This window comes from Macaca nemestrina, chromosome 10 (genome assembly GCF_043159975.1).
Source record: "Macaca nemestrina isolate mMacNem1 chromosome 10, mMacNem.hap1, whole genome shotgun sequence".
NCBI classification, from domain to species: Eukaryota; Metazoa; Chordata; class Mammalia; order Primates; family Cercopithecidae; genus Macaca; species Macaca nemestrina.
The window spans coordinates 1,537,292-1,556,073 of NC_092134.1; the positions used below are offsets into that span (position 1 = coordinate 1,537,292).

The following is an 18,782-nucleotide window of genomic DNA, read 5'->3' on the forward strand; positions in this document are numbered from 1 at the left end:
ACACACGCGAGCACCCATGCACACACACACACACACGAGCACCCGTGCACACACACACACTCGAGCCCCCATGCACACACACACACGAGCACCCATGCACACACACACACACACACGAGCACCCATGCGCACACACACACACGCGAGCACCCATGCATACACACACACATGAGCACCCATGCGCACACACACACACGAGCACCCATGCACACACACACACGAGCACCCATGCACACACACACACACACGAGCACCCATGCACACACACACACACGAGCACCCATGCACACACACACACACACGAGCACCCATACGCACACACACACACGAGCACCCATGCGCGCGCACACACACACGAGCACCCATGCTCACACACACACACACGAGCACCCATGCACACACACACACACACACACACGAGCACCCATGCACACACACACACATGAGCACCCATGCACACACACACACACGAGCACACGCACACACACGAGCACACGCACACATATATGCATTCTTAACCCTTTCAACAACGAGAGTAACGTCCTGGCGTGCTCTGGGCTGCCCACCTGGAGAAGGGGCGGGGGTCTCTGAGAGGGATTCCACCCACACAACTCACTGCCATCGGGGTGTCCTGACAGCATCTGTTAGGGCCCAGCCAATTGCAGAAATCCCAGCATGCACTGGCCTAAGCAGAAGGGGGACTGACCGACGCAGGTGACTGTAAAGTCCAGAACTGAGAAGCTTTGGCGTGGCAGGAATTGTTTGGTAATTGCAGCACCAGGGCCCAGCTTCTCCTTCGTATCCTCTGTGTTGGCTTCAGACTGAGGTCGACTCTGCCCCTTCGGTGGCAGAATGGCTGTGGCAGGGGTTCAGGCCCATGGGAGAGTCCCTGTCCCACCTGCTCAGACAGAGGCCTGCACCTGGAGGAGGAGGGGAACTCAGGCTGGGCCTGTGCCCTCCCTGAGCCAGACCCTGTAGAGGGGATTCACTCATCACCCTGACCTGAATCTCATCGTCCACCTTGGCTCTGGGGTGCAGCCAGCACCCCTAAACCACAGGGCCTGAAAGCTGGGGCACTGCTCCTCACAGGGAATTTGGAGCAGTTACGAACTTTTTGGCCTGAACGCTGGGTAGCCATGACCAATAAATGGACATCACACTTGGGATGAGGCCTTCACTTCCGGAGCAAGAGGGAGCATCGGGCAAGCCTACCCTGGAGGCGTTGACGGAGTACAGGTGACCCCCGCCCTGGGGTCGGGACACAGAGGGGGGCTGAAATGTGAAGACAGAGCATGTGACTTCCACTGACCCCACCGTACTGAAAGTTTGCTGTGGATGGTCATTTCCATCTTACAGAATTTAAACTAAAACTACTTAAAGTGCCAGCAACTTTCAGATCTCCCAGGTCTGACATAAAGTTACTTTTGCATCTCCATATCTTTCTTAATCTGAAAAGAAAAACAGTAAATATGTCAGCAGCAAATCGATGAGAGAATTATTCTGTAATGAATTCCAAACACTGTAAATTAAATGGATAAGAGGCTGCAGCCTTCCTGGGCTTGTTCAGACCCTGGACACCTTTGAGGGCTGTGCCCTGTGTGAGAAAAGATGCTCGTGGGGTCAGGAGCCTTGTCCTTTCCTCTTCCATCGGCCACAGGGGCTGGTCCCCTGGCCCTCTGGCGGCCTGGCCAGGGAGGAGCCTGACCCTTGGTCACTCCAACCCTCGGCTCCTGAGGCCCTCATCCCGGCATTCAAGATTGGCCAGTCTGTCCCTGGCTCTTTGTTGTTGTTGTTGTTGTTAATGTTTAAAATTTTTAATCTTTTAAATTGATACATAATAGATGTACATATTTTGGGGATACATGTGATAATTTCATACATTCATATAGTCAAATCAAGGTAATTGGGATGTCCATCACCTGAAATATTTATATTTTCTTTATACTGGGGACATTCAAATTGTTCTCTTCTAGCTATTTGGAAATGTAGAACAGATTAATGTTAACGGTAGCCACTCTGCTGATCTACCAAACACCAGGTCTTCCTGCATATACCACACTGCAGATTGTGCCGACTCATCCACCTCTCTTCCCTACCCTTCCCACCCTCTGGTGACCACCAGTCTACTCTCTGTCTTCATGAGATCCACTGTTTTAGCGTCCACATAGGAGTGAGAACATATGTGACATTTGTCTTTCTGTGCTTGGCTTGTTTCACTTAACATAATGACCTCCAGTTCCATCTGTGTTGCTGCAAACGACAGGATCTCATTCTTGTTTCTGGCTGAACAGCGCTCCACTGTGTATATGCACAACATTTTCTTATCCATTCATCCACTGGTGAGCATTTAGGTTGATTCCATATTTTGGCTGTTGTGACTAGTGCTGCATTCAATATGGAAGTGCAGATATCACTTAAATATTGATTTCTTTTCTTTTGGATATATACCCAGTACTAGTGGAATTACTGGATCATAGAGAACTGGTTTTCTGAGGAACCTCCATACTGTTTTCCATAGTGATGGTACTAATTTACATTCCCACCAACAGTGTACAAGGGTTCCCCTTTCTCCATATCCTCAACAGCATCCGTTATTCCCTTAGATAAAAGCCATTCTAACTGGGGTGAGACAATAGCTCATTGTGGTTTTGATTTGCATTTCTTGGATGATTAGCGATGCTGATTATTTTTCATATACTTGTGGCTATTTGTATGTCTTCTTTTGTGAAATGTCTATTTGGATATTTTGCCCCTTTTCTAATCGGTTTATTTATTATTATTATTATTTGCTATAGAGTTGTTTGAACTCCTTATATATTTTGGTTTTTAATCCCTTGTTAGACAGATAGTTTGCAAATATTTTCTCCCATTCTGTGGGTTGTCTCTACTTTGTTGCTTTGCTGTGCAGAAGTTTTTTTTTTAGCTTGATGTAATCCCAGTTGTCTATTTTTGCTTTTGTTGCCTATGCTTTTGAGGTCTTACTCAAAAAAATATTTGCCCAGACCAATGTCCTGTGGCATTTCCTCAATGTTTTCTTTTGGTAGTTTCATAGCTTCAGGTTGAAGCTTTGAAGTCTTTAATCCATTTTGATTTTATTTTTCTACGTGGTGAGAGATAGGAATCTAATTTTATTCTTCCACATATGGTTATATGGTTTTCCCAGAAACATTTATTAGAGGGATTAGAGGGACTGCCCTTTCCACATTGTGTGTTCTTGGTGCCTTTGGTAAAAGTGACTTGATTGTAAATGTGTGGATTTTTATTTGGGTTCTCTATTCTGTTCCATTGGTCTATGTGTCTGTTTTTAGGCCAGTACCACGCCTATTTGCTTACCAAGCTTTGCAGCATATCGAAGTCAGGTAATATGATACCTCCAGCTTTGTTCCTTTGCTCAGGATGGCTTTGTTTATTCAGGGTCTTTTGTGGTTATATTAATTTTAGGATTGTTTTTCTATTTCTGTGAAGAATGTCACTGGTATTTTGATAGAGATTGCATTGAACCTGTGAATTGCTTTGGGTAGTGTTGTCATTTTAATGATGTTAACTCTTCCAATCCATGAACATGGAATATCTTTCTATTTTCTGGTGTCCTCTTCGATTTCTTTCATCAGTGTTTTATAGTTTATTTGTATAGATTGTTCACAATCTATACAAATATGATTAAATTTATTCTTAGGAATTTTATGTTCTTTGTAGCTTAGGAATTTTATGTTCTTTGGGGTTGCTTTCTTGATTTCCTTTTCAAATTGTCCACTGCTGATATATATAAATGCTACTGATTTTTGTACATTGATTTTGTATCATGCAGGTTTCCTGAATTTGTGTATCAGTTCACATAGGTTTTTGGTAGAGTCTTTAGGTTTTTCTAAATATAAAATCATGTCATCTGCAAACAAGAATAATTTGACTTCTTCCATTACAATTTGAATGTTCTTTATTTCTTTCTGTTGCCTAGTTGCTCTGGTTGGGACTTCTAGTATTATATTATATTATATTATATTATTTATTTATTTATTTATTTATTTATTTATTTATTTGAGATGGAGTCTTGCTCTGTTGCCCAGGCTGGTTTAGTGTAAAACCAACACTGAGAAAACTATTCAAGAAACTCCACTTTAACTCAATCCCTCAAATTTTGACACTTGTCTCAGTTTACATGCTTTATATTGCTTATCTCTCAATGGGTTGCTGTAGCTACTTTTGTATTTGATAGATTTGTCTTTTAGGCTTCATACTAGAGTTATGAGTGGATTGCATATCACAATTACGGTACTGGAGTAGTCTGGGGTTTTCATTATACTGAATTTTACCATTAGGTTTTGTTTCTTCAAGTATTTTCTTTTTGCATGTTAGTTTTTTTTTTTAGTCTTGTTTAATTTTTTTATTTCAACTTTTATTTTAGATTTAGGGGTACATCTGCAGGTTTGTTACATGGGTATGTTCTGTGATGCTGAGGTTTGGGGTACAATTGATCACATCACACAGGTACTAAGCACAGTACCCAAGCATTTTTCAACCCTTGCCCCTTCCCTCCCTCTCCCTATAGTAGTCCCCAGGATCTATTGGGTCCATCTTCATGTCCATGAGTGAGTACCCAGTGTTTAACTCCCACTTATAAGTGAGAACTTGCAGAGTTTGATTTTTTTGTTCCTGCATTAATTTGCTTAAGATAGTGGCCTCCAGCTGCATCTATGTTGCTGCAAGGGACATGATTTCATTCTTTTTTGTATGTGTGGCATTTTTTTTTCTTTTTTTTTTTTTTTTTTTTTTGAGACGGAGTCTTGCTCTGTCACCCAGGCTGGAGTGCAGTGGCGCGATCTTGGCTCACTGCAAGCTCCGCCTCCCGGGTTCACGCCATTCTCCTGCCTCAGCCTCCTGAGTAGCTGGGACTACAGGCGCCCGCCACCGCGCCTGGCTAATGTTTTTTGTATTTTTAGTAGAGACGGGGTTTCACCATGGTCTCGATCTCCTGACCTTGTGATCCACCCACCTCGGCCTCCCATAGTGCTGGGATTACAGGTGTGAGCCACCGCGCCCGGCCAACATTTTTTTTTCTTTCAGATTTAAGAACTCCCCTTAATGTTTCTTGTAAAACAGGTCTGGTGGTGGTGAATTCTCCTAGCTTTTGCTTGCCTGGGAAAGACTTTATCTCCCCCTCATATTTGAAGAATAGCTTTGCTAGATAGAGTATTCTTGGATGGCAGCTTTTTTCTTTTAGTACTTTGAAAATTTTGTCCCACTCCCTCCTGGTCTGCATGGTTTCCACTGAGAAGTCTGTTGCCAGACAAACTGGAATTCCTTTATATGTTATTTACTTATTCTCTCTTGCTGCTTTTAGGATCCTCTCTTTGTCCTTGACCTTTGAGAGTTTATGCTCTGGGTAAAGGATTACCCAGGTGCCGAGGCAAGAGACTGAAGGCACAAACTGTTTCAGTATAATAAAGAAAATAGCATAAGAATAGTCATAATACAAATTAGATATAGAGATGATCATGGACATTATCAATCATTAGTATAAACATTATTAATCGTTAGCTTTTAATATTACTCTTTGTTGTGTTACTCATATTACCAAGGAATAACCGGTGGGTATAGGGTCAGGTGCTGAAGGGACATTGTAAGAAGTGACCTAGAAGGCAAGAAGTGGGCCCTCTGTCACACCCGCATAAGGGCCGCTTGAGGGCTCCTTGGTCAAGTGGTAACACCAGTGCCTGGGAAGGCACCATGAAAGGGAGTCTCCTTTCCTTGGAGGAGTCAGGGAACACTCTGCTCCACCAGCTTCTTGTGGGAGGCTGGATGTTATCCAGGCCTGCCCACAGTCATTCAGAGGTTTAAACCCCCTCCGTGTGGTGCTGTGCTTCAATAGTCACACTCCTTGTCCACTTTCACATTCCTCCCATACTACTGGTTCTTCTTTGAACTTCTTAGTAGGTAGTGGTAGAAGAAATAGTGAAAGTCTTAAAGTCTTTGGTCTTTCTTATAAGTGCATAGAAGAAAATGTTGATATATGCTGCCTTCCCTCTCTGCTTCAGCTACCTAAAAGGGAAGGGCCCCCTGTCCCATGATCACGTGACTTGCTCGACCTTCTCAATCACTTGGACAACTCACCCTCCTTACCCTGCCACCTTGTCTTGTATGCAATAAATATCAGCACGCCCAGTCATTCAGGGCCACTACCGGTCTCTGCATCTTGGTGGTGGTGATACCCCCGGGCACATCTGTTTTCTCTTTATCTCTTTGTCTTGTGTCTTTATTTCTTACAATCTCATGTCTCCACACATGGGGAGAACAGCCGCAAAGCCCCACAGGGCTGGACCCTACATATGCCTTGAGGTAGTTTTATTTGGGTCAAATCTGTTTGGTGTTCTTTGATCTTCCTGAATATGGATATGTATTAGTCCATTCTCACGCTACCATAAAGAATTGCATGAGACTGGGTAATTTATTTAATTGAGTCACAGTTCCACCTGGCTGGGGAGGGCTCAGGAAACTTACAATTATGGCGGAATGCAAAGGGAACTTGGGCATCTTCTTCACGAGGCAGCCCGAGGGAGAACAAACACAGCAGAAACTACTACACACTTATAAAACCATCAGATCTCATGAGAACCCCCTCGCTATAATGAGAACAGCATGGGGGAAACCGTCCCCTTGGTCCAGTGACCTCTACTTCGTCTCTCCACTGACACATGGGGATTGTGGGGATTATAATTCAAGATGAGATTTGGGTGGGGATGCAAAGCCTAGCTATATCAGGATATTTATGTCTTTCTCAAGTTTTGAAAAGCTTTTTGTAGTATTTCTTTGAATAATCTTTCCACTCCTTGCTTTTGCTCAACTTCCTCTTGAACACCAATAATTCTTAGATTTGAGCCAGGTGTGGTTGCTCATATCTGTAATTCTGGTACTTTGGGAGGCTGAGGTGGGAGTGAGAGGATCGCTTGAGCCCAGGAGTTTGGGATCAGCCTGGGCAACATAATGTGACCTGGTCTCTACAAAAATCTAAATAAATTAGCTGGGCATGGTGGTTGCATGTCTGTGGTTCCAGCTATTCAGCATGCTGAGGTGGGAGGGTCCTTTCAGCCTGGGTGGTCAAGGCTGCAGTAAGCTGTGATTGCACTACTGCACTCCAGTCTGAGCAATGAAGGCGAGACCTGTCTCTCACAAAAAAAAATTCTTAGATTTGATCTTTCGAGGTAATTTTCTGTATCTTGTAGGCAACCTTCATTTCTTTTCATCCTTTTTTTCTCCTCTATAATTTCAAATAGGCTGTCTTCAAGCTCACTGATTATTTTCTCTGCTTGCTTCATTCTGCTGTTGAGAGCCTCTAATAATTTTTCAGTTCAGTAAATGTATTTCTCACTTTTAAGATTTCTGTTTGATTTTTAAAATTATTTCAATGTTTTAGTTCAATTTCTCTGACAGATGTCTTAAGTGTTATGTTGGAGGTCACTGAGTTTCCTTAAAACCGTAATTTTGAATTCTTGGTGAGAGAGCTCGTTATCACCATCTCATATGGAGCCAGTCACTGGTTTCTTGCTTTGTCCATTTGGGGAGACCATGGTTCCCTGTTTGCTGTTGTTTCTTGTGAATGTATATTTATGTCTTTGCATTGAAGATTATTTATTCCAGTGTTCTCTATCTGGCTTGGCTTGTGTTTTTATTGGGTATGTTTGCAATTTACCTGTTGAATTTCTTATTTTTTTTTTTCCTGCTAGGTTGCTGCCCCTTTTTAGTAGTACATGATCCCTTAACCTCAGGTTTGCCTTGGCTCTAGCAAACTATAGGAGTGCTCCCTGTCTGAATGGGGAAGGTTCCAAAAGGGATATCCCAGTAGTGTGGGAAGGCTGGCTCAGGGTCGTGCCCAGGTGTCCTGTGGAACATACCTCCTACGCATTGTGCTGCTGAATAGTCACTCTGGCTTGGTGTCTCCTTTGACAAGTTACAGAGCAGAGTTTCTGGGGCTGGGATGGTAGTCCCACCTCCACACTTTGTCTCTGGCTGTCATCAGGAATATTTCTCCCTTCAGGCACTCTCTCAATGCTTCCATGGGCTGAGACAGAGACAAGTTTCCTGCCAGGGACTCTAAGATCGGGGGGAAGGTAATTGCCCACCTCAAGTTCACTTTTTCCAGTGTAGAAACTGAGACAGGGGAAATTTTTCATGTGCTTGGTGCTGGGTCATGGAAGGCAGGGGCATCATGGATATGAAAATTTGATTCTCTTACCATCTTCTCAGAGTTTTGTCACTTCTCTGTGGCCCTGGGAAGTGGCCCATCCTCACATTTGAGTTCTAGGATATTGCTGGGGATCATCTTGGCCCTATATGTTTGTTTTTAGTTTTCTGTGGCAGTGGGTGGGGATGGGGGATAGTGAAGCCAGCTTGCTTCTATGTCACCATTTAAAAAAAAATTGAGACAGAGTCTCACTCTGTCACCCAGCCTGGAGTGCAGTGGCATGATCTCACTGCAGCCTCCACCTCCTGGGTTCAAGCAATTCTCCCGCTTCAGCCTCCCAAGTAGCTGGGATTATAGGTATGAGCCATTGGACCTGGCTCTGTGTCACCATTTTGGAACCAGAAGTCTGTCCCCAGCTCTCGTCTCCAGCAAAGTCTCTCTCCTTTCTAAACCCTGGCACCCTTGAGACCACTACTTTCACTGTCCCCAGAGAGACACACCTGTGTGTCCACCTGCACCTGTGTGCCACCTGTCTCTAACCTGCTGCTCCCTCCCTCTCTGCCATCAGTGCCCACCTGCTCCTCAGGTCCAGTTCAGACCTTGTTTGTACAAGGTCACTCGGAACTGTGGGGTGCTCAGTGTCAGCTAATGTAGGGAATGGGTGGCAGGTGTGCAGAACGCCCTCGGCAGGCACTGAGCTGAGCCTTTGATCTACCGTCGTCTCGGTTAATCCTCTCAGTGCTCTGTGAGATAGGACGTGTGTGTGTGGCCCTGCCTCCGAAGAGTCATTCACCAACTTAGCAAATATTTATGGAAGACTCACTGGGGATTTGTTAAAGTCACTGCTTTATTTGAGCTTTCATTCTAGTCAGGGATGATAGACAAATGATGCCCATCATAAATAAGTATTGAAACTGTTAGAAGTCTGAACGTGCCTTGGATGAATACAGCCATGGCTCTGTTCAGGGGTGGATGAGGCCGTCAGGGCTGAGGAAGTTCCATTTAAATTATCTGGTCAGGCAAGGCCTTGCTGAGGTGGTATCTGAGCAAACATAAAGGCACACATTAGCCCCATGGACAGCTAGGGCGTGGACCTTGGGCAGATGAAGATTGTAGGGAGGGGGGCAGTCAGGGGCCCAGATGCTGGGCGTACAGAGTGAGGGGCAGAGGAGCAGGAAGTGAGGCCAGAGGCAGCATGGCCCTGGGATGCCTCACCTTGCTGTGAATGCTACAGCCAGGTCCTCTGAGAACAGTCCCAACACAGGAGTGTATTAACATCTCAGTTCCCAGAGCACTTTTAATTTCATTTCATTCACTCAGGTATCCATTAACACCCTTCTTCTTATGTGCTGTATTAGGGTTCTCTAGAGGGACAGAATTAATGGAATACACACACACAGACATATATATGTGTGTGTGTGTGTATTCATATATAATATATATATGTTTTATATATATAATATATATATAAAGCGGAGCTTATTAAATATTAACTCACACGATCACAAGGTCCCACAATAGGCCATCTGCAGGCTGAGGAGCAAGGAGAACCAGTCTGAGTTCTCAAACTGAAGAACTTGGAGTCCAATGTTTGAGGGCAGGGAGCATCCAGCGCAGGAGAAAGGTGTAGGCTGGGCGGCTAGGCTGGTCTCTCTTTTCACATTCTTCTGCCTGCTTGTATTCGAGTCAAGCTGGCAGCTGATGAGATGGTGCCCACCCAGATTGAGGGTGAGTCTGCCTTTCCCAGTTCACTGACTCAAATGTGAATCTCCTTTGGTGACACCCTCACAGACACACCCAGGATCAATACTTTGTATCCTTCAATCCCATCAGGTTGATACTAAGTAGTAACCGTCACACCTGCATTCATCATGTGCACATGCTGGTTAGGATCTGAGGGTACAGACCAGACTCCTGTTCCCCGGTTAGGATCTGAGGGTACAGACCAGACTCCTGTTTCCCGGTTAGGATCTGGGGGTAGAGACCAGACTCCTGTTCCCTGGTTAGGATCTGAGGGTAGAGACCAGGCTCCTGTTCCCCGGTTAGGATCTGAGGGTGCAGACCAGGCTCCTGTTCCCTGGTTAGGATCTGAGGGTACAGACCAGGCTCCTGTTCTCTGGGAACTGGCATCCCAGCAAGGACAGGTAGTAAACAAATAAGAACATTTGAGAACAGTGTGGGGAGGGCCTAACACTGCTGTGTGGTGGTAAGCAGGACACAGGCTACTGTAGACTGGGTGGTTGTGGGGAGGGGGTGGCTATGGGGAGGTGACATTGATCTGAGCCCTGGATGCCAACAAGGAGCCAGCTGTGCATGGATGGAGGTGAGAGCGGCGCCAGGCTGAGCCTGCAGGAGGTCAAGGTGCTGGTGGGAGCTCATGTGGCTGGGGACAGTGAGCGTGGGCGGAACAGAGGTGGTACTTGTGCCGAAGTAATTAACTGTGAAGGCCAAAGATGCCCTCCCTGCAGAGGCCTGCTGGCAAGGTTGGTCCTCAGCTGGGACCTGGGAGCTTTGCTGATAAAGAGGCCCCCACACTGATTCACCGAATGGTAAGAGGGGCTGACCTTGGCCAGGCTGTGTGTGCAAACAATAGGGTTTATGCTGAGGCCCTGCTTTCCTTCTGAGAGGCTGGGATTCTGTACTGTGCCAGGCACAGGTGCTGACATGACCAGACCCCAGTAAACCCTGGGCGCCGAGTCTCTAGTGAGTGTCCCTCATAGACAGCTCTCCCAGGTGTTGTCACATCTCGTCGCTGGGGAATTAAACGTGCTGTGAGACTCCCTAGGGAGGGGACTCTGGGAGCTTGTGCCTGGTTCCCCTTGTGCCTTTCTCTTTACTGTTTTTGCAGCTTGTCCTTTCACTGTAATAAATTGCAGCCTGAGTCCTGGGAGTCTCTGAACCTGGGGATGGTCCTGGAATCTCTGACACAGATGTGGCCAGAGAAGGGATAGGGCCAGTCCTGCAGGGCCCTTTAGGGAATAGTGAGGTGCAGTGTGAGGGCTGCAGCGACCCTTGGGCTGCTCAGCCCAGCCTGGGGTGACGGTCTCACTTTCCCTGGGAGGACAGGGTGGGTCCCACCTGCAGACTCTGAGAAGTCCTCACTCAGTCTCCACGTGCACAGGGCCTAGGAGGTGGTCTGGGTGCTGGTGGGCGGCTCTGCCACATGCCACCCTCACAGTCTTCCCCTGAGTCTGTTCTTTCCTCTTGCTTGTCCTGGGTCTCTCTCGGCAGCACCTTCCTCTGTGTGTGTCAAATGCTACTGACCTCATGTACTTCCTGTCTATTCAGAGACAGGACACGGGGTGGGAAATTGGTATCATTTGCATGACGCTCACCTCCTGAGGATGGTGAAGAGCTTGCAGGCATCAGAGCTAGCCAGGAAGTGAGCAATTGTAGCATTTTTAGGAAACTCACTTGGCCCTTTCTGAGTCTGTCTCCTGGTTTTCTTCGTGCCCAGGATTCAGAGGATGATGAGAGGGATCCTCCCTCGGGCCCTATGGCCTGGCTTTGAATTTGGCATTTTCAAAAAAAGTCTGGACTAACTGATCATGATTCCAGACTCCCGAGAAAGAAGCAGAGAATGTTCGGGTTTTAGGAGTGGGATCTGGGATCCTGGGGGTGGGGGAGTGAGGGTGAGAGCCCCACGGAAGCGCACCCATGAGCAGGTGGATATGGGAGGGCCGGAGCCCCCCAGACTAGGGCTGGCCTTGGGGAAACAGAAGGGGTCATGGCATCAGAGAGGAAAGTGCATCTTAGCTACGATCTCCCCTGCCCAGAGCCTCCTGCAGATCCAGGGACCCCTCTCCTGTGTTTGACCAGGGACACTGACAGCTCTGCCTATGTTGAGAGTCCTCAGAGAGCTTCAACTAGGCCTGTTCCCCCAAGATCTTTTGTTGTTCATTTTAAGAAACAACAGACCATCACTTTAAAAGTAGCACATTTTGGTGCCTATTTCTCAGTGATTGATCCTTTCAAATATGGTTTCCCGGGATCTAAAGATTGTAGCTGAATAATGCATGATATTTTTGTTTCCCAGAAACAGGTGTTTTGTTTTTATTGCATTAGCATTATGAGAAAAAGCTGGCTGCAGTTTCTCTGCGCTCTGAAGTGCTGGAACAGTTCTGGGTTTTATAGGCACCCGTTGCCAGGAGCTGTCAGTGCCAGGCTCTTGGTTTCTTGACAAGGAAGCTCATGGCCGCGTCTCACCTCCTCTGGGGAGGTACCAGATCCGTGTGCAGCAGTTTTACATGTCCGTCCATTTGTTCACCATTCACTCATTCTTTCAATGTTCATTTCCTGAGGGCTGCTGAGTCCTGGTGCTGGGATGCACTTCGGGGTTACAGAGACAAAAAGACCAAGTCCCAGCCTTTAGGAAACCTGCAGTCTATGAGGGAGACAGAGTCTCAGTCATTGGGCCAGGTGATGAGGGGTAAACTGAGGCACACACCAGGTGTGATGGGCTGTGAAGGATCAAGCCTTGGAGCTCACTTGTGGGTGGGAGGAAGACCCCAATGAGGAGAGGAGAGAATCCGTGAGTGACAGGGAGTAGATGGGGCTCATCAGGTGGCTGTGTGGTGGGCGGGGACCCCAAGGGGCCTGAACAGAAGTGTGACTACAGTGACTCAGAACTCGGGAGGGGCTGCCCTCGAGCCCCACCTGATTTACGACCTGGACCCTTTGTGATTTTGGCTGAAGAGAGGCAGTCGACTCCTTTAAAATATGGAATGAAACCCCAGAAGCAGGAACAGGCCAGCGGTGGTTAATGAGTGAAACAGATGGGAGTCTTAATTAGAGCAAGAGCAGGGCTAATTTGACGATCAGTGCTTCCCTGAGCATATGGCCCAGAGATACTTCCACCCACGCTGAGGGAGACAGTGTGCAGAGTGGGAACGGCCACGTGTGTGGGAAGTGGGGTTTGGAAGGGTTTGTTCCCCTGCCCATGCCCTCTACTCCACTGCCAGCTTCTACATTTTGTTGGCTTCTTTTTCGTCCTCTGCCTGTGTCAGAGGGACGGCTTCTCTGAGGAACTGACTTGCAGGGCGTGGCCTCGAGCTGACATGTGGGGATTTTGCCACACAGCCCTAAGGAAAGCCGATGATGACTTAGTCGCTCTCACCACAGGCTTCCGACTGCTACGACCCTGAGTGTGGGCCTGTGAAAAGGGCAGGTGGGAGGGGGATGCTTGCCAGAGCCACCTCTGACTCCAGGTTAGCTGGGGCCACATCTCCCAAGAACCCTGAGTGGACTCTCACAAACCCCTCAGGTCAGCAGCCAGCCCTACGGGGCCTGCTTTTTGGATAACAGTTCTTTAGGAGGAGCATAGCACTGGGTCCTGTGCCATCTGGCAATATTGCTCCTTTCCCATTAAATCCAGTGGTTCTCAGAGTGGGGTTCCTGGGCCAGCAGCATCAGCATCACCTGGAAACTTGGTAGAAATACACATTGTTAGTCCTGCTTCCCAGACCTGCTGAGACACTCTGGGGGCAGAACCCAGCAATCTATGTTTTAACAAACCCTCTGGGTGATTCCCATGCATGCTGACATTTAAAACTCTGCTATAATAAGCCCTAGGAGATTTCTTCACACTAAATGGTGCTTGGAAGGATCAGTGTATCCTGACAACATTCTGTACTCTTTAGAGAAATGGAACTGGGCACTCTGAGATTCTGCATTTTCATCTTCTGCGATAAGTGGAACCTTTGGACTCTCCTCAAGTCATGTCAATGAGCAGGTAGGCAGCACTGATGGGGGCATGGGAGACAGGGTTTGTGTCTGTCCTCCTGGAAACCATTTTATCTTTGCTCTCAGTGAAGGACTGACCATCAGAATGAGCAAGTAATTGTTAAGGTCTAAGGAAACAAATCTCCGTGACTGTGATATATGGCCTCCACCTGCTAAAAATGGCTTCAGCCGCTGTGTGTAATTCTGAGAGCTTATTTCTTTGGAAAGAGGCCATAGCCATCAATACTAACCATTGGGGTAATTTATGCCCCATCACCCAGCACTAGCAGCCCTATTAATTTCTCCAGCATGCACAGATGTGGACTCCCCTGACTGAGTGAGAGGCCATGTAACAAAGAACTGATTTGGTGGTCTGCTTGGTTTCTAAAGTTCTGTATCACGATTCCTTCTTAGCTACAAGAGATCTCCTACCAAAGCTGACGTATCTCAGTGGGACATGCATTAACTCAGTCACCTTTCCTGGTAAGAGGGAGTAATTAACTGTGCCAAGATGTTCCAAATGGCTCTTTGTGGAGATCAGGGCACCTCCAGGGGATGCATGACACGTTTCAACCTTAGATACTTGTTTTTTGCATGTGAAATGCTTGGATGCCTTGGCATTGGGAGCTGATCTTTTGCATTTACTAAGTGGCCACCCAGCTAAGAAGGGCGAGAGACTTTGGTCTGCAGCCCGTCTCAGTCACACCTCCTCCACATGGGGTTTTAGATGTTTATGGTGGACCGTTAGGCAGTGTTTCCCGATGTCTCTTATGAGAGAACAGTGCTCAATGGAAGGAGACAGCCCTGCTTTTCAGGAAATTGAGACTTGAAGAATTCTAGCTCTTGGTGCCATCAAGTGCCATCAATGACATCCAATTTGTCAATGACCATCAGACTAGTTGTTTGTTCCATGGCCTCTCGTTGGTCAAGAGTCCACGTCTGTGCTGCAGAAGTTAAGGGGGCTGCTGGTGCTGGGTGGTAAATTCTCCCAGTGGTCAGATCCAAGACACTCCTAAACCTTAGTTGTGGATCATGAGACGATGTGGACCTGGGTGTTGGAGTGTCGGATGACTGGATGTGCCCTGCTCATGCCAGGGATGTCACACGGCAGGACTTCAGAGGAGACAGAGTGTGGGGAGAGAGTCGAACTGGAGATGCAGGGAAGGAAATTTTTCAAATTAGAGAGATGGAGTCCCAAGTGAGAGTTTCCAAAGAGAGGTGGCTGATAATCGAGCCTTGGGGAATATCTACGTTTAGGTGTCATGAGGCGGAGACAAGACAATAATAGAGACAGATAAAAAGTCACAGAGGCAGGAGGAAAATTGAGAATGCAGTACCAGAGAAAACAATCGATAGTTCATTTACAAGGTGGAAGAACTAGTCAGCTGTGTAAAATGTTTCTGAGAGAATGAAGAAGACAGAATCAAAGAGGAGACACAGGCTGGAGTGACCATTAGCAGGAACAATGCTCCTCACTGTGGTCAAGGGCAGAGGTTAGGGGTGAAACCAACTCAAGGCCCCAGGGCTGGGGGAGAGGCTACGAGGTGCTGGTCCTTGGGGACACCACCTGCCACCCTCACATCTCCTCCAGCAGATGCAATTATTCTCTCCCTCCCTGGACAGACATCGTTAGAGAAGATTTAATCAAGAAAGAGCAATGGCGTAATGGAGTCCGTCCAGATGAGTGAGATAATGGCCTGACTCCTGGCCAGCCTTCTCACATAATTGGATATGCAGGCAACTCCTCTACTTCTATTAGGTTAACAAGCTGTGATTGTCAGTGAGATTGCAAACAGCACCTTCCCTCTGTTCTACTCCCAGTCCTGCAGATCTCCTGGGTTTGAGAGACGTTTCCAAAGTGAAGTGACTTTCTCTCTTTCCTCCCTGGTGGGCCCTGTAGATGGATGCCGCTCAGGCTCTTTCCATGTGGGGTGGGGGACACAGGGCACAGAGATCCTCCTGCCGGGCTCCACGGGAGAATTACTTAGGCTTTTCCAGGGCTCGTCCCAGGATGCAGGCCACGGCTGCCGGACTTTGTATGAAGCTGTGCCCAGGTGTGGAGGTGACTGGAGAAGGTGGGAGAGTAGAGTCAGATAAGGATGGTGGCCTCCCTGTCCCAGGCTGATGGAGTGCAGTGCGGGGGCTGGAGCTCAAGCAGCCATCTTGGAACATGAGGAGGATCAACTATTGAGGACGTGTGGGAAGCAAGATGGAGGAGTCCCCCTCCTTTGTGAAGGTGAACAATGACGCCAGCTCGGGACTGCATTTCTCTATACTGTTTCATGAGAGAGAAGGAAACTCCTGTCTTGTTTAAGCTCCTGTGTTTGTGGTTGTCAGTGGCTCACAGCTGATCTCACCTTAACCAACATGGCCATAGCACGTGCATTTCCTGACCCTCTGTGTGGTGCTGACTGGAGAAAGCAGCTTCCCTCCTGGCTGTGGCTCAGCCCTGGGCTCCTCAGAGCAGGGTGCTCATGACCCACCTGATGCTGACTGCTAGGCCTGGGACTCTGCATTTCTGACAGGCTCCCAGGGGATCCTATGCTGCATGTCCCAGTGCCACACCTGGAGCAGCAGGGGCTTAGAACTCACCTGCTTTCTGCAGTCCCAGCCCAGGCGTCCTCATCCGTCCTACCCAGGACATTTTCTGTCCAGCCCTGCCTGCAAGGGCAGTATCCAGAAAAAAGCAGTCAGCAAAGAGGATTCTAACGTAGACGTGCCTGGTGGGGAGTGAGGGCTCTGCAATGACTGAGTCCTGGAGGCCGCCTCATTACTCTTCAGTTGCAAGTGACAGGTAATATATTACTTCTCCTCACCTGGCTGCCCCTGTAAGCTTCACTTCACAGCAGTCTTCTTGCACCTGTAAGACAGGAAGCTGGGGTATCAGTGGGGGTTACATATTAAAGGCCCAGCACGGACCAGCAGATGCATTAGCAGTCTATTTCTGCTTTTCCTAATCTGGCAGGTGGGTTATCAGGTTGCTCGCTTAAGATCAGCTTCATTTATCCCTTCCGATGCTAGGTTAGAAACTGGAGGCTGCGGCCCAGGAACCCTAATTGTACTTGAAGATGCTAAGCACTCTTCAAGACAGCGCATCTGCCCGTAGTCGGAAGAGCTTACTCTCCCGCACCTCCTTCTGTTCCTCCCTTTGGCTCTTGCACAGGCTCTTGCTGTAAACACTGATGGGGAAGCTGCAGTCCTGGGCTGGAGGGCCGGGCCTGGGGGAACTGTCACCCCGGCTTCTCTTTGGTCCTTTCCTCATTACTCAGTGCCCTGCAGTCAGCTGGCCTGGGCCTCGCCTGGCTTCTCTGATGCATCCTCAGGCTTCTCTGCTTGTGCCTGTTCAGTCTTCCTGGCTTAAAGATTTCTGCTGCTGTCCGAGCCAAACACTCCCACACATTTTTTTTTTTTAACTGAATCAAGTTTTAACTTTATGCTGACAGCACAATTTATTATTTTTAATTTAAAAAAGTAGGTGCTTGAGCAATTTCATAACCAGCTTATGAACATCATACTTCTACTACATTTATTTCTTTAAATTTTCTTCCAATTCTCATCAATTGCCATGGTTGTAATTGGGGTATAACCTCAAGCTTTTGGGTTCTGGTCTTTTCCCAGTTGGTCTGTGTAGTCCCTGGTATCCTGTTGCCAATCACTGTATTTGAAAGGTCATCTGCTATTTTTAAAAATAAAATTTTATTACAAGTTACATATTTACTGTAGAAAAATTTAAAGTCTCTATATGCCAAAAAGAAGAAAAAAAATCATCTATGATTATATCACTAGGAGGCAACCACTGGAGATATTTTGGCGCAGGGATTTTCAGATCATCGTTGTGAGCATGTATGTGTGTGACACAATGTATTTGAGTGAAGTTTTTTGAATGAAACTTGGCTCACTTTATGCACACTTTACTGTAGCCTGTGTTTTTGTTCAATAATACGTGACTTTGTCTTCAAGTCATTAAACATCCTCCTTTGACAATGAAGATGTCCTCAGGTGAACGTCAGAATTACCCAGGGTGTTTTTAAATAATAAATGGCTCTCTAGGCACCTCACTGCAGAGAGTAAATCTAATGGGTGGATCAGAGCATCTTCTCCTATGACTTCTGAGTTTTTATTCATTCAATACCCTGTTGCTGAAAATGGAGGCTTTCCCAAATGGTTTCCTGTTGTAGATTAAAAAAAATGTTTCTATCTGCATACATCAGGTATTGTGGATGGAAACTGGATCAGTGGGCCAAAGCATCTTTGTCATATCTGTTGCAAACTGTCATTGACACTCCAGAAAGAACAGACCAGTGAGCACTGCACAGTAGGGAGTGGCAGTGCCCGTCTGCCCACAGCTTAGCCAGCACTGTGTTAAATGTTTTTCCTATCTTCCAATTTTATAGGCTGAGTCACTTATTCACTCATTCATTGGGTCTATTTTGGTCAACTGCTCTGGGCCACGCTCATTCGGGTGATGGGGCCTCTATGGTGACTCAGGACAGACATAGCCCCTGATCTTGTGCTGCTCGATTTTGTGGGAGAGTACAATTGTCCCTTGGAATCTGCAGGGGATTGGTTCCAGGACTCCCTATGGACATAAAAATCTGCAGATGCTCAAGTCCCTTATATAAATGGTGTAGTATTTGCAGACATTGTACGCATATCCTCCCATATACAGATGCTCTTCAACTTATGATGGGGCTATGTCCTAATAAACCCATTGTAAGTAGACAATTTCATTTAGTCAAAACTGCAGTTAATAATACCCTGATAAACCCGTGGTAAAGTTGAACAATTATAAGTGAAACTATCGTAAGTCTGTGTGCTTGTCTATTTACCATGGGGTTACATCCCAATAAACCCATCGTAACGTCAAAAAATTGTAAGTTGAACC

At 47.0% G+C, this 18,782-nt stretch overlaps 1 long non-coding RNA gene across 2 annotated transcripts in view; it reads left to right on the forward strand.

Annotated features, from left to right (window-relative positions):
• Positions 1-17,907, forward strand: part of LOC105490538 (uncharacterized) — a 41,879-nt gene extending 23,972 nt beyond the window's left edge. The window contains exons 5-6 of one of the 2 annotated variants that reach the window (XR_011608637.1): positions 13,816-13,907; positions 14,312-17,907. This is a non-coding gene — a long non-coding RNA (uncharacterized lncRNA). The remainder of the gene's footprint in view (positions 1-13,815; positions 13,908-14,311) is intronic. The other variant, XR_011608638.1, reaches the window with a different exon arrangement.
• Positions 17,908-18,782: the final 875 nt, after the last annotated feature.